Source organism: Capricornis sumatraensis, chromosome 15, assembly GCF_032405125.1.
Source record: "Capricornis sumatraensis isolate serow.1 chromosome 15, serow.2, whole genome shotgun sequence".
Lineage (NCBI taxonomy): Eukaryota > Metazoa > Chordata > Mammalia > Artiodactyla > Bovidae > Capricornis > Capricornis sumatraensis.
This window is the reverse complement of record NC_091083.1, coordinates 41,026,629-41,042,741: the sequence shown is the minus strand read 5'-3', so window position 1 is coordinate 41,042,741 and position 16,113 is coordinate 41,026,629.

Sequence of the window (16,113 nt, the reverse complement as noted above, 5' to 3'; positions counted from 1 at the left end):
AAGCCAAGACAAATGCTTAAAGTAAGTCGGCTACATGCAAACAATAATGGCTAATATTTGTTAAGAACTTACCATTGTAAGCACAAAAGGGCTTCCCTAGTGGGTCAGTGGCAAAGAATCTACCTGCAACATAGGAGATACAGGTTCAATCCCTGGGTCGGGAATATCTCCTGGAGGAGGAAATGGCAACCTACTCCAGTATTCTTGCCTGGGGAATCCCATGAGCAGAGAAGACTGGCAGGCTGCAGTCCATGTGGGTTGCAAAGAGGTGGGCATGACCTAGCCACTAAACAGTAACAACAATTGTAAGCACATCACTTAACCCTAACAACATCTTTTGGGAGCTAATATCGTCTCCAGCTTAGGGATGAAGCACGTGAGTACTCAATCAGCTTTGGGAGGGCATTTTGCTGATAGATGAGCTGATACAGTTTGTGTTTTTACACTCTCTTACCATCCAACTGAAATCTGAGTCACAGCAAGCTGCTTTTTTTTTTTCCCCCAACCACAGCAATAACTTTTCTCCTGGTTTTTCTAAAACATAAGTCTGTTTTTTTTAGCTAATCACCATTCCTGCTGTTTTTGTCGAAGCTAGCTACCAAACTTACAATTTATCATATGATAAGGGTTTCCATTTATGCCCTAATAACCAGTTCAATGGACCCAGGATATTAGCTGGTTGTGTGAGGCATGTTCATTACTGGTTTGAAAGACAACGTTTCACAGGCTTCGGATGACCTTTATTTGAACTGAAATATTCTTCCAGCCACTGATCTTATTAACGTTTTTCTTTGTTTCAAGGCAAAATACTATGCTCTCTTCTTAGTCCCTCTGTTGGTCTTCAGAAAGAGTAAAACAAATGTTGTGTGTTTTCTAGAAAATGTTATCAAATTGTTTCTCAAGTTAGGTCATTGCAGCTGCAAAATTCTTGTTTGGTTAGAAACTCTGGCCAAAAACAACAGAGTCAATGGTCAGCCATTATTTCAGGGGGACAAAAAATCCTGAGATTAGCTAAGGATCACTATCTACCATTTCACTAAAACAGAGACTGATTCCTCCAGCTGGGCCTGCATTATTTTTGAGATTATCTTTTTCTTCCTTTATAGAGCTACACTTTAATTTACTGGCTGACTCCCCCAGTTTTTTTAAATGGCCCCATAACATTTTGGAAGCTGTTTTAACTCTATAAGGCAATTTATTGTAAATTAATTTTCAGAAACTTCTTGAGCCAACTTGACATGAAAACAAGCCATTTTCTCAGGCTATATACTCTGGTCTAATTGTTTCTTAAACTGAGCATTTCAAGTTAGGGTACCACTTTACATACTTGGGAAGACTGATTCTCTTCTTTGAGTTGGCAGAGCCAGAAGAAAGGACATTAAAAATTTCTCCCCATGAATTTCTGTCACTGGAGAGCTGGGTCTGTATTATTTCACAGGTAATGTGATAGAGTAAATGTTGAACACCTGACTCTCAGGGGGCACGTGCCTTGAGTGTCTTTACGGTGTTGGTCAGTTCCTGTGCATCATGGTCTGTGAGTGGGTTGGAAAAGAATTTCCAGACACAGAGTATTTCAGAATAGAGTTTATTAGAGCGAGAGACGCTGTTAGTACAGCGGGCTGGCTCAAGCGAGAGCCAACGACTTATATGGGTTGGTAACCAATTTTTACAGCCTCAAGACAAAATTCCTGCCGGAAGGGTGGCATTAGGTGACTGGTTAGGATGCTATAGGTGGGTAATAAGATGGGTATTTTTACGTAGGATGGAATCAGGGAGCTGACTGATTTAGGTGGGGAGGGATTCATGGCAACAGTTGCTATGGGGCTCAGTCCAGAGTTGACCTTGATACAAGGCTTTACACCCGTGACCTTGGTATAGGGTTCCACACTGTGGTGTAAACACTCCCATCTGGCTAATTTCAATCTACTAATGAGGTGTCCCCCTGCTCCTCAAATTCCTGAAAATCCTAAGACAGTTGGGTCTTATTAGCTCTTAAGAGGCAGCCTCAAATGCATGCTTGGGACCACTGGCTTGTTAGCTCTGAGGTGTCCTGGAATTGGTCTTAGAGGTCTCTCGACTTCATGTAGCAAATCCTGGCAAAGTGGCATCTTCAGGTCCACTATGTGTGTGTTCCCTTTAAACTCAGGTTGCCTGGAAAAAAGCAATGTGCCCTGGGAGGACTGCGACCCAAGTTAGGGTCATCAAGGACAGTCCAAGGCATGTTAGAGACCAGGGTAGCTGGCAGCTCTGTGGCTGGAGTTTAAACTGCCGTGTTCAGCAGAGACTGACCGCAGAACAAAATAAGTAACCGGAATGTGGCCTGGATGCCACCCTTGGTGATGGGTTTTGTTTCAAGTCTACATCTGAAAAGCCACAGCCTTGGAGGAGCCTGGGAAGTGTCTTCATTATGTATCACTTGAGGACATCTCTTCTATTTTTTCATTCTCTTAAAATAGAAAGCTCTTTTCCAAGGAATTAATTTTTCCTTTGAATGTGTCTTGTAACTGCAGTCATTCTGCTGACTGGTGCACTGTTTTCTTCCACAAGTAATGTATTTTTGTTTTGTCCTTGTGTATTTCCTGAGATGAAAGTTTGAACAGAACCATCACAGGGGAGAGCTGCTACTAAATCTGACTTTGAAACAGCCTTTGAAACAGCCCCATCAGCAAATGTGGGGTGAAAGGGCCAGGCCTTAGGTCCAGCTGTTGGTCAGAGCTTCGTGCTTCATTGTTGAATACCCAGCAATACTCAGCTTTCCCATTTTAAGCTTTTCAACATGAACCTCCCAACATTCAAAAAACATGTCTTTCATGTCCAGTTTCTGTCTAAGATTCATTTGCTCTTTAACTGGTTTTTATCAGACACCTACTTTGAATCAGAAGCTCTACTAGTTGATGAATGAGATACCCATCAGGGTTCTTCTCTATCTAGCAGGAAATAATGGCACAAACAGTCTAGCTAGAGAGGATTTAATCAAGGGACAACTTCTAGAGTTCTGGGCAGGGTTAAGGGTATCAATCCACCAAGCATGGTGAGGGACCCAGGAACTGGCAGGAACAGGTGGGGGTCATGGTTGGAGAAGAGGGAGGTAGGAAAGGAGTCTCCCTGACCTCCTGCTGGTGACTCCTGTTTGCCAAACTGCACAGGAAATCAGAGGACATGGAAGATAGGTGATGCAACCCTGGAGGCCCAGCCCTTTGGGGTTTAGAGCAGCTTGGAGAAGCGTGGAAGGTTGGTCTATGGGACAATCCTCTGGCGGTGATGGTCTTTGGAGAATGAACAGCATTGATATCATTGGCTCTGCCCTCAAAGAGCTGCTGGTAGCCAGGATGGCAGAGAGAGAGGTGGAGCCTTAGCCGGAAGGTATCTCGGCTCAGCCATGGGGGCTTGGGTGTGAAGACCTGTCTTGACATCCATGTTCATGAATTAATATGCTTGAGCCGAGGTGTAAGAGATGCAAAGGAACATATTGGTATCCAAACAAAGAGATGTAGACAGATGAAGAGAAGGATGGTATCTACAGGGTGAGAAGGAAAGCCAGATGACACAAGTTTGAAATTAATGAAGCAGTGGGAGTCAGCCGAAAGCAAATGGGAGCAGCAAGCAGAGGGTGGAGCAGCAGGAACACCCATATCACTCAGAGCCTTATCCAGATGAACCAACAAGTCACGTGGTTGTGATCGGTCGTTCTCTGGATTTGGGCCAAAGCTATTGTAACAGAGAACAGACCTGACTCCATATTGGATCAATTCCTTCAGCTCTAAGTTTCGTTCTCTACTGTTGGGGCTTAGTCTTGTGGGCTCTGCACTTTTGGTAAAAGAATATTGACTGTAGCCTGGAATATACCCAAGAGCCCATTCTTAAGACTCCGATCTTCCAATGTATAATGCTTTCCCATTCACATAGAGGACACAATCTTTAACCCCTTACTGGGGATGAAGAGTACAAGAGAGCCTTTGAAACGATAAAAACGAAGTTAATCTCAGCCCACGCTTTTGGACTACCACATCTGAAGAAAATTTTCAGGTTATGTGTCTGTGAAAGACCAGGGTAAGTCTCGGGTGTTAGTTCAGGTTCTGGGAAACATCCCTCAGCCTGTCGCCTACTTCTCAAAGCAGCTAGATCATCCTGGTGAAGGGTGGTCCCTTTGCCTTCAAGCTGTAGGTGCTACTTGTGACAGACTTCAGGAAGCTGAGAAATTTACCCTGGGGCAGCCCCTCACTATGTACGTCCCTCACCATGTGCTTTCTTTACTGAAATGAAAAGGGGGCTATTGGCTGACCTCCAGGAAAATGGGAAAGTACCAAGCTGTTCTCTTTAGACAATCCCAGTGTAAGACGGCAGGTCCCTTCAGCCCTGAATCCAGCCACATTGCTCCTGATGGGAGCCACACAACCCCCAGAGCATCACTGCCCACACAACACGGAGCTGGTGTCCTCTAGCAGACCGGACTTAACAGACCAACCCTGGACTGAGCCGGAGTTGGAGGTATTCACTGATGGGAGCAACTTCATGGACCAGGCAGGTGATGCGCTGGGTATGCAGAAATACCCCAGAGAGGACTGTTGAGGTGAAACCTGTCCCCAGGGAGCTCAGCCCAGAAGGCAGATATCATTGCTCTAACAAGAACTGTCTCTGCTGCTGAAGGGAAGTGGGTAAACATATATCAGACCCTCACTCTGCATTCTTTGCAGTATATGTACATGAGGCAATCTAGAAAGAGAGGGGCTTCCTTACTTCAAATACTAAAGACATCACACTGCTGAAATCCTGTCACTGTCAGAGGCAGCCCATAAGCCCTCACAAGTGGCTGTAATGCCCCTCCCAGGACACCAAAGAGGCAAAACTCATGCAGTAAAAGGCAGACAGCTGACCACGCTGCAAAGAAGGCAGTCATCACGCCCTGAGAGGGTCACATCTTCCTCAGCTCTGTCAAAATCCCAGCCAGTGTACTAGAAAAGGACCAGGGAGGGGTTGAAGAAAGGAATTCACTCTTGATCACACCTCGCCAGGCTGGAAATACAGTACAGAAGGAATTGTTTTGATCCCTGAGGCTTGGATACTCTCCGGAGGCACCTTCATAATAAAACCCGTGACGGGAGAGATGCCACCTTACCAAGGATTCCAAAGCATATAATGGGCCCTAATCTGCAAAGGACCATCCAGCGAGTCACTCAGAATTGCATGATTTGTGCTAAAAAATAATCCAAAGCCTGCTCTAGACACCCCCCTGCCCCTTGGGAACTCAGTCCTAGAGAGGAACCTGCCCCACTGAGGACTGGCAAGCAGAGGGGCTGCGGGAAACTTCAGATGCTTCTTAGTGTATGTGGACACTTTTGCAGGATGGATGAAAGCATAGTTCATCTGGACAAAGAAACTCTGAGGTAGTTAAAGTTCTCCTTAAGGGAACTGTTTTCCAATCTGGAGGCCTAACAACCTTCAAAGTGATAAGGAGCCCACTTTGTCTCCAGTATAACCAAATGACTAAAACATTGGATGTTGACTGAAACTGTATTCATCCTGGAGACCACCATCAATAGGAAAAATGGAAAAAATGAATCATATTTTAAAAGAACATTGCTGGGACTTCCCTAGGGTCCAGTGGTTAAGACACTGTGAGGCTACTGGAGTGGGTATGGGTTCCACTCCTGGTTGAGGGAACTAAAGGTCCCTCAGCCTGTGTGTGTGGCCAAAAAATTAAAAGTTTATAAGAGTAATAAATAGAGATATAACTTGGAATAGCATCCCTCCCAATTACAGGTCAAAGGTAAGTTGGTACACTTTGGAAGATAAAATGTCTTCTCTTGTGAAATAGCTCAATCAGCTCCTCTTGTTATCCATAAGAAAGCAGTACGGACCCGTAGAAACAATGGATACACCAGATGTAGGCTTAAATCTGTGACTGTGTATTCCTAATAGAAATGCCTTCATGGATGTTTGTGTCTAATTCCTTGGGATCCATTTCCTAAGTGGTGCGAATCGGGGTCTGGAACAGCTTCCTTTTAGGGCAAAGTGAGCACTCCATTTGGCCAACTGTGGCTTGATGATACATCAAACCACTGGACAATCTATCCCTAGGAGAGAAGAGGGTGGTTTAGATGTACCCTGACCCAACTTGAATGTGGCAGTAGGTCCAGTTAATGATATCTTGAAGAGAAGTACAGAGCAGAAATATGAACAGCATGGCTGGATTGAAGTCCACAAGAAATTATAACTGAAAGAGACATCTCCAAACTTGGTCCTGAGAATGCTGCCTGTTGGGACAATGACTCATTGCTCCATCCCTGGGCTCAAGGATACGGCCACTTCTGACACATAACCAGAGTGATGACGCATAAGTAGGTGTGACAAGGTCTCGACCACGTTCCATGGCTGTGCCCCATCGTCTGGTGCTCAGGGAAGGTGAGCTTAGGTATATTTCAAAACCCCTTCATCATTCGTGTGTTAAACTCCTACCATGAAATCCTGGTGAATCAAACCATGCTACCACCTGGTGAATCAAAGGAGCATTTTTGTATTTTAGTTCTATCATTATGAAGCATCTACTCTCAGCACACATTTCCCAGAGGTGTTTGGGATTTTGGAAGGCAGCTTTCTCTCTCACTCTCTCTCTCTCTTTTTTTTAAAATGATTTCAAACTTACAGAAAAGTTGCAGAAATGGTACAGGGTACTGCTACTATACCCTTTACCTAAATCCACCAATTATTTACATTTTTCTCCATTTGTTTTACTATTCTATGAATTGATTTATATTTGTGTATCATATATTGTGCTCAGTTGCTCAGTCATGTCCGACTCTGTGACCCCATGGATTGTACCTGGCCAGGCTCCTCTGTCCATGACGATTTTCCAGACAAGAATACTGGAGTGGGTTGCCATGCCCTCCTGTATTGTATATACACGTATATATTACTTGTTTTCTGAAACACTGCCAGCAAGTTAGATATTGTGCCTAATTATTCCTTAAACCAGCATGTGTTTACTGAGAACAAGGTCCCTTTCTCATATGCCATTGAATGATTATCAAAATTAGGCACCTTAACACATACTATTACTATCTAATCCATTTTTCCATACTTGAATTTCATCAAGCATCACAGTAATCTTTCGTGGTAGCGCTTCTGTTTTTTTCTGGTCTAGAATCCCATTCAAGTTCATGCACTGAACCTAGTTGTCATACTTTTCGGTCCCATCAGTCCAAACCCACAAGGAATACACCTGTCAGCACACTGAATATTTGCTTCGGTGTCTGTACTGAGGAGAAGGGAACGGCACTCCACTCCAGCACTCTTGCCTGGAAAATCCCATGGACGGAGGAGCCTGGTAGGCTGCAGTCCATGGAGTCGCTAACAGTCCAACACGACTGAGCGACTTCACTTTCAATTTTCACTTTCATGCATTGGAGAAGGAAATGGCAACCCACTCCAGTGTTCTTGCCTGGAGAGTCCCAGGGACAGGGTAGCCTGGTGGGCTGCCGTCTATGGGCTCACACAGAGTCGGACATGACTGAAGCGACTTAGCAGCTGTACTGAACCCAAAGGAAAGCAGGTAGATGCTTAGTGCCCTCCTGGCTTTGACCGTGAGAGAACCTGTGGCTTCACTTTCTGGAAAGCCTGTACCATCCACAGTGTGTGTGCAGTTGGAGCGAGAGCCTTGCTTTTGAATGTCTTTCTCCCTCCATTGTCACCTTTCACCGTGACACATCACTTATATGGCAGCCGAGCTTGCTCTACAGCTAGCTGATGGGGAGGCCAGTCTAAGGAGCAGGGCCTGGGAGTCAGGTTTGCCCTTTCACTCTGGGGTTGTTGGCCACTTTACTGAGTAAGAGCCTCTCCTGCAGGACCTGTTGTTCCAGTTTGGTGGCAAGGCTTCAAGCTGTGCATCTGTGTTCCCAGCCTCCCGCCACCCCCACCCGCTGCTGACTGCAATTGCCCTCGGGGCCAGGAGGCAGGTGTCCACTCTCAGGGCAGCGTGGCCCTCTTGTGGCACACATCTCTATGTCCTGGGAAAGGATAGATTATCAGAGGAGACCGTATAGAATCAGAATGCTCCCGCAGCCTCTTAGACTATCCGGGCTGCCATAACAAAGTCCCACAGACCTGGGGCTCCAACAATAGTAATTCATTTTCTCATAGTTCTGCAGGTTAGAAGTCTGAGATCAAGGTGTTAGTAGGGCGGTTTCTTCTGAGGCCTCTTTCCTTGGCTTGTAGATGGCTGTTTTTCTCCTTGTTTCTTCACCAGGTGTTCCCCCTCTGTTCCTGTCTGGGCTTCCCAGGTGGCTCAGCTGGTACAGAATCTGCCTGCAATGTGGGAGACCTGGGTTCAATCACTGGCTTGGGAAGATCAAGGGGATGGCTGCCCACTCCAGTGTTCTGGCCTGGAGAATTCCACGACTGAGCGACTTTCACTATTTCTGTTTGTGTCCTAATCTCCTCTTCTTATCAGGACACCAGTCCTATTTCATCAGGGCCAACCCACATGACCTCATTTCTCCCGAGTTACCTCTTCAAAGGCCTTGTCTCCAAAATACAGTCACATTCTGAGGAACCGGAGGGTGAGGACTTCAGCCTATGAATTTTAGAGGACACAAGTCAGCCCTTAACAAGCAGGAAGCTCATAGAGACACCTTAGCTCAGATCCATCAATTCAGAAAATGGGTTAACGGAATCATTCAAGGCCATACAACTATCAGACGGCAGGGAACCCCCCATACCCTTTATGTTTATAAAAAGCCCAGAGCAAACTCAGAATGTATCTTAACTGAAAGGGAAGGTTTAAAACTCTATGGAGTATGAAACTGACTAAAAGACAAACCGTCTCTGCCTAGTTTTTGTATTTGTTCAGTGGATAAACATGTTAATTAAATTTTTTAAAAAAATATCATGTATTGAAGAAAGTTAAAATGGCAATAAAAAGATGTGATGAACATAAAGCCTGGTAGATTAAACTAATTTCTAATTACATATATTTTTATAAGACCGAAATCACCATGCATGCGGCTTTTTGTTTTATCTCCTCCTGTTCATGTTTGTTAAAAACATTTCACTGATGTCATCACATATTTCACATGATTAAAATTGGTCTATGGTTACAGACCATTTTCTCCTATTGTTCTTGCACAGTTGACTAAACTACTTCTTCTCTGTCCCCCTCCCTCTCTTTGCTTTCTTCGTAGCTACACATCTATCAGTTCAGTTCAGTTGCTCAGTCGTGTCTGACTCTGTGACCCCATGAATCGCAGCACGCCAGGGCTCCCTGTCCATCACCAACTCCTGGAGTTCACTCAGACTCACGTCCATCAAGTCGGTGATGCCACCCAGCCATCTCATCCTCTGTCGTCCCCTTCTTCTCCTGCCCCCAATCCCTCCCAGCATCAGTCTTTTCCAATGAGTCAACTCTTTGCATGAGGTGGCCAAAGTATGGAGTTTCAGCTTTAGCATCATTCCTTCCAAAGAACACCCAGGACTGATCTCCTTTAGAATGGACTGGTTGGATCTCCTTGCAGTCCAAGGGACTCTCAAGAGTCTTCTCCAACACCACAGTTTAAAAGCATCAATTCTTCGGTGCTCAGCTTTCTTCACAGTCCAACTCTCACATCCATACATGACTTCTGGAAAAACCATAGCCTTGACTAGATGGACCTTTGTTGGCAAAGTAATATCTCTGCTTTTGAATATGCTATCTAGGTTGGTCATAACTTTCCTTCCAAGGAGTAAGCATCTTTTAATTTCATGGCTGCAGTCACCATGTGCAGTGATTTTGGAGCCCCCCAAAATAAAGTCTGACACTGTTTCCACTGTTTCCCCATCTATTTCCAATGAAGTGATGGGACCAGATGACATGATCTTCGTTTTCTGAATGTTGAGCTTTAAGCCAACTTTTTCACTCTCCTCTTTCACCTTCATCAAGAGGCTTTTTAGTTCCTCTTCCCTTTCTGCCATAAGGATGGTGTCATCTGCATATCTGAGGTTATTGATATTTCTCCCGGCAATCTTGATTCTAGCTTGTGTTTCTTCCAGCCCAGCATTTCTCATGATGTACCCTGCATATAAGTTAAATAAGCAGGGTGACAATATACAGCCTTGACGTACTCCTTTTCTTATTTTGAACCAGTCTGTTGTTCCATGTCCAGTTCTAACTGTTTCTTCCTGACCTGCATACAGATTTCTCAAGAGGCAGGCCAGGTGGTCTGGTATTCCCATCTCTCTCAGAATTTTCCACGGTTTCTTGTGATCCACACAGTCAAAGGCTTTGGCATAGTCAATAAAGCAATAGAGTGAAGCAAAGGAATCTTTTTCAGATGTCTACACTGCAAAGTGCTTCATGTATAAGGTGATCACAGTTTTCACAAACGGTTTTGAAAATCATCTCAACCTGTCTAAGAAAAATTGCAAGAACAGCACAAACAACACTCATATACCTTTTATCCGGATTCATTGTTACTATTATTAGTATTAGTTACTATTAAGAATAGAAACTAGTTAGTGACTATTATTACGGTCACTAATAGTTATCAGATTACTGTTGTTACTATTATGCCCCACTGCCTTTCTCTTTTCATTCATTTGATTAATCAGTTAGGTGGTGCTGGGTCCTAGCTGCGGTGTGTGTGAGCTTTAGTTGTGGCATGTGAACTCTTAGTTGCAGGATACGGGATCTAGTTCCTGGACCAGGGATGGAACCCGGGCCCCTTGCATTGGGAGCTCTGAGTCTCAGACATTGGACTTCCAAGCAAGTCCATATATATGTGTCAATATTTATGTTTATGTGTACATTTATACAAGTAATTTTTAAACCATCATTTGAGGGTAAGTTGCACACATCATGCATTTTACCCCCAAATAGTTCAGAGGATATTTTCTAAGAATACAGACATTATTTTACTTGACTGTGGAGTAGTCATAAACTTCAGTAAATTCAATATTGATTCAGTTCTAATCTACTGTCCATCTTCCAGTTTTGCCAGTAGACCTACAGGTGATCCTCCAGCGTCTTCTCTCCTCAGTACAGGATCCAGTCTGGGATCACTATGCACTTGGATGCCACGTCTCCTTTAACCTGGAACTTTTCCATGTCTCTCTTCATCTTTTATGATATTAACATTTAAAAAATATTGTTCCCATCTATTTTTATTAATAACGTTTCTTATTTGGGGTTTGTCTGGATGTTTTTAGGCATTGGAAGGACTGATGCTGAATGCTGAAACTCCAGTACCTTGGCTGCCTGATGTGAAGAACCAACTCATTGGAAAAGACCCTGATGCTGAGAAAGATTGAAGGCAAGAGGAGAAGGGGGACAACAGAGGATGAGATAGTTGGATGGCATCACCGACGTGATGGACATGAGTTTGAGTAGGCGCCGGGAGTTGGTGATGGACAGGGAAGCCTGGCATGCCTCAGTCCATGGGGTTGCAAAGAGTTGGACACAACTGAGCGGCTGAACTGAAACTGATGCATTCAAGGCTGGGATGAGATGCTGTGTCCTTCTCAGACAAACCACAATACTCTTGGGAGTGAAATAGAGAGCCACCTATACTCACACTGTGATAATGGAGGTAAACGTGGATGGTCTCAGGTGAACTGGGATGCACGGTGACCCTCGTTCTGTGACTATTCCCCTTTACCAGTGCCCATACTGGGGCCAGATGGGTTTGCTGGCTGAGCTCCTTCCACCCACAGCTGCTTCGTCTGGCCACCGTCCTGCCCTTGGCTATGCCCAGCCACCTTGAAGTTAAGACATCTCTTGTTCAATTTTACCTGGAATAACTTTCAGCTCTCCTGTCATGATGAAGATTGGTTGGTTGCCTGGCTGTGCAGGATAGAGTGGGAGATCTGAAATGCTAACCACTCCTGTGCAGACTCTCAGGCAACCCTCTTGTGTTTCAGCTCTACTGTGACAGAGATGAACAAACCTGATTCCATGTTGGGTCTGTTCCTCCAGCTCTAACCATTGTGCCCTGTTGCCCATGCTAACTTCTCCAGGGTCTGCACCTTCTGTCAAAGCATGCTGCCTATAGTCTGGAATATACTTGACAGTCCTTTCTCAGAGCTCTGACCTTTAAAGGGGTAACACTTTTCCATTTGTATAGAGATAAAAAATTGCAGAATAGAGAATAACACTTGTCTTATTGAAGGTTCATAGGAACATTATGACCAGATGTACCTGGACAACTGCTAGAACAAAGGATTCCTGAACCAAGAAGTCTGCAACAACGAGCCACTCCCCCTCCCTTCTTAGTATAAAAGCGGTCTGAATTCTAACTCAAAGAAGATGGTTCTTTGGGACACAAGTCCACCATCTTCTCAGTCTGATGGCTTTCCAAATAAAGTCTCTGTTCTTTACCCTGACAACTCATCTCTCCAGTTATTGACCTGTCATGTGGCAAGGAGTACGAGCTTGGACTGGCTAACACTACCCTTCACCTCCATCTTCTCCTGTATCTGCTACATACGATTCCTAAAATTTTCTGAGCTCCTCTTGCGCGAACCAGCTTTCTTCTCCCACCCCCTGAGACAGTTGGGTTTCAGCTTTCTCCACAGCACCACATCAGTCTCCAGGAATCTGTCCCTGGTCAGCCTTCTGAAAATCTATTGACGGAACTTTTCCACCGTCATCTTTTCTTCCTCATTTTTGTGAAATTTTAATCTCAAAAGATTCCTTACTGCCATTTTTGGTGGGGCTTGGTGAAAGGAATGGAGGTAATGCCCACGTTCCGTGGTCACTCATGTGGAGCCTTTGAGCTTTCCTTTGTGGGACTCCTCTTGCCACACCTGCCCTGGTTTAGCTACAAGTTCAGGGATCGCAGGGTGCACACCTCGTTTATGCTATTTCATCTGGAGTTCTAACTTGCCTACCTGCCCACCCACTGCTCACTGCTGCTGCCCTGGTGCAACCACAGTGCTTTGTTACCATCTCTGTTTTTGAACTTATCCCAGATTTCCTTGTATCTTCATTTGTTAAGTAGGAATCTGTCTCCTGCCCCTTAATCTGTCTCCTGACCTTGTCCAGTATTTAACTCTTCCAGATGATGCTTTGTCAGTAGATATTTTCTAAGTGTTCCACTGGATTAAACAGAAATAATATTTTTTCTGTTGTTATGTTTCCGGAAGTTTGTATTTTTCCCAAAGGGCTCTCCATGGGTGACAGACTGGGTGGTTGGTCCCAACGCTTCATTCCATTGTGATCGAGGTACACACCACACCCTTGAAGTGGCCTTGGGTGGGCCACGTCTCTTCCTTGCCCCTTGACTGTGGCTGGGTACTTTGCTTTGTTTAGTATTCATTTATCTGCTGATTTTTGGCTGTGCTGGGTCTTTGTTGCTGTGAGGGCTTTCTCTAGTTGTGACGAGCAGGGGCTACTCGTCTTTGAGGGCTTCTCATTGTTGCAGAGCAGGGGCTCTAGGGCATGTGGGCTTCAGGAGTTGCAGCACGTGGGCTCAGTAGCTGTGGCTTCCGGCCTCTAGAGCACAGGCTCAGTAGCCGTGGGATATGGGCTTGAATGCTCCGAGACATGTGGGATCTTCCCAGGCCAGGGATCAAACCGGTGTCCACTGCCTTGACAGGCAGGTTCTTTAACACTGAGCCACCTGGAAAACCTTTCATTTATTTTTATTTGTTTATTTGACTTGCGCTGGGTCTTAGTTGCAGCATGCAAACCCTTAGTTGTAGTGAAGGAGGAAACAGAACAGGCTCTATTTTGACAGTGGGACTCCATCTTGGGCCAGACTGTGGACTTTGAGCTATATGCCCAGTATCTATGGAAGCACATACGAACTGGAAAATCAGGCCCCCAGAAGAAAGAGCCCCAGGGCTCTCCATCGCTAAAAGAATACCCTAATTATCTGTGTAATTGAATAGAATCATACACTCTATTATGCTTATTGGGGTATGGCCACAGGCCTATTGATAATTGTCCACTGTTAACTACCTAGGCTTAAGGCATATGAATCACGGGTTAACTTTGATTGTCAGGGAATTTGGGGAGGTGGGTTTGTGCGTGTAACACTTAGGGTATATAAGGTTTTCACAAAAACTGGTCGGGGTCCTTGCTAAGAGGAGACTTTGCCTTGGGCCCGCCGGTGTAATAATAAACTGCACTCCACTATATGCATTGTCCTTCTGAGTGAGTTTGTTTCCCAGAACACGTGGCTACAACAGTGGCTCGTGGGATCTAGTTCCCTGTTCAGTTCAGTTCAGTTCAGCCAGTCGTGTCTGATTCTTTGCAACCTCATGGACTGCAGCACACCAGGCTTCCCTGTCCAGCACCAACTCCGGGAGCTTGCTCAGACTCATGTCCCTCGAGTTGGTGATGCCATCCAACCATCTCATTCTCTGTCGTCCCTTTCTTCTGCCTTCACTCTGACCAGGGGTCACACCTGGGCCCCCTGCACTGGGAGTGCAGAGTCTTAGCCACTAGCCCATCAGGAAAGCTCCCCTGTGCTTTGGTTTCTCTAAAGGATGTTAGTGGACACAAAGCCAACCAAGGCTTGGAGTGGTCTGTGTATTTGGGCTCCCTCCCATCCTTCTGTCACTGCAAGTTCCAGGAAGAGCAGTTTCACTGGGAGCAGAGCTGCCCTGGTGGATCAGAAGACCTGAAGCTTGCACAAAAGCCCTGCAGCTGACCTGCAAACTAAGCATCGGACAAAAAATTACTTTTCGTCTGCTACTTAGTTTGGGGGGAGGTCAGTGTGTTTTGTTGAAATACCTGACTGACACATAATGTCAAAAGGAAGGAATGATTTTTTTAATAAATCAATTCTTGTTCTATGTTGGTTTTGCTCTCTAGGAAGCCTGAAACCAATTTGCTATGGCATCAGCATGGTATATGTGTGCCATACTACATAAAATATTAAGAAGCATTGGTTCTCCTTGATTTGATCATAAAATCTATTTTTAAATGACTTAACACAAGAAAACAGAATAACTACACTACCAGCACAATTTTGGTCCTTACATAGATTCATCCCAGACTGAATCCATGTCTTAAGTCTTTCTGGAGAAAAAATAAATTCCGAGAAACCCAACAAAGATCTGTGTAATTCTCTTCATCTTTGTTAACTATGACTTTAATTTGTAGTATACTATATACAATCAACCGGAGAAGGCAATGGCACCCTACTCCAGTACTCTTGCCTGGAAAATCCCATGGACGGAGGAGCCTGGTAGGCTGCAGTCCATGGGGTCGCTAAGAGTCAGACACGACTGAGCGACTTCACTTTCACTTTTTACTTTCATGCATTGGAGAAGGAAATGGGAACCCACTCCAGTGTTCTTGCCTGGAGAATCCCAGGGACGGGGGAGCCTGGTGGGCTGCTGTCTATGGGGTCGCACAGAGTCGGACAAGACTGAAGCGACTTAGCAGCAGCAGCAGCATATACAATCAACAGAGTGGTTAATTATATGGTACTGCTAATCTTTTTATGAAAACAGGCTTATGATAATGATTTTTTAAATTGGAGATAGGACAAAATATTTCTATCTAGGAACAGTCTCATCAAATGCTATTCATTTCTTTCAACACCCGTAATTCACTTTTAAATTTGTCAAGCTTTATTATTTCCATAATATATATTAAAATGAAACATAGTGACACAAATTCCTTTATATATCTAATTTAGAGTTGACCAATTTATCAAATCTTTAGGCTGGAAGAATTTTTTCTTTGGTTGGAAGAATATATTATGCCAATGTCCTGATGGAGCTGGGCTTGCATCTCCTACTCCAGAAAGGCTGTCAGAATCCATGAGCCTCAGGATATTATTAATAGTAACAACCACTGTGCAAGGTTTTCTGAGTTACTGTGCAAAGAAGAGATTTCTTACAAACACGTACAAGTATCAGTAAGAACTTGCAACACACCTCACAATTTATTGGAGAAGTGCCATTTGATGTTGCATCCAAAGTTAAGAACCACTAACATAAAGAGGGGTCTTTAATGCCATGGTGTAATTACGAAAAATATCTGCTTAAGTAATCAGAAAAGAAAAAGGTATTGTTAAAAAGCTCTAGAATTGAGAGCTTGACAGAGAGAGAAGAGACAAAGTCAGGGGTCCTTGGGCTCTCCAGCTAGACCAAGGTTAACAAGTCCCTTTGGGCTTCCTTCGCAATTCCACA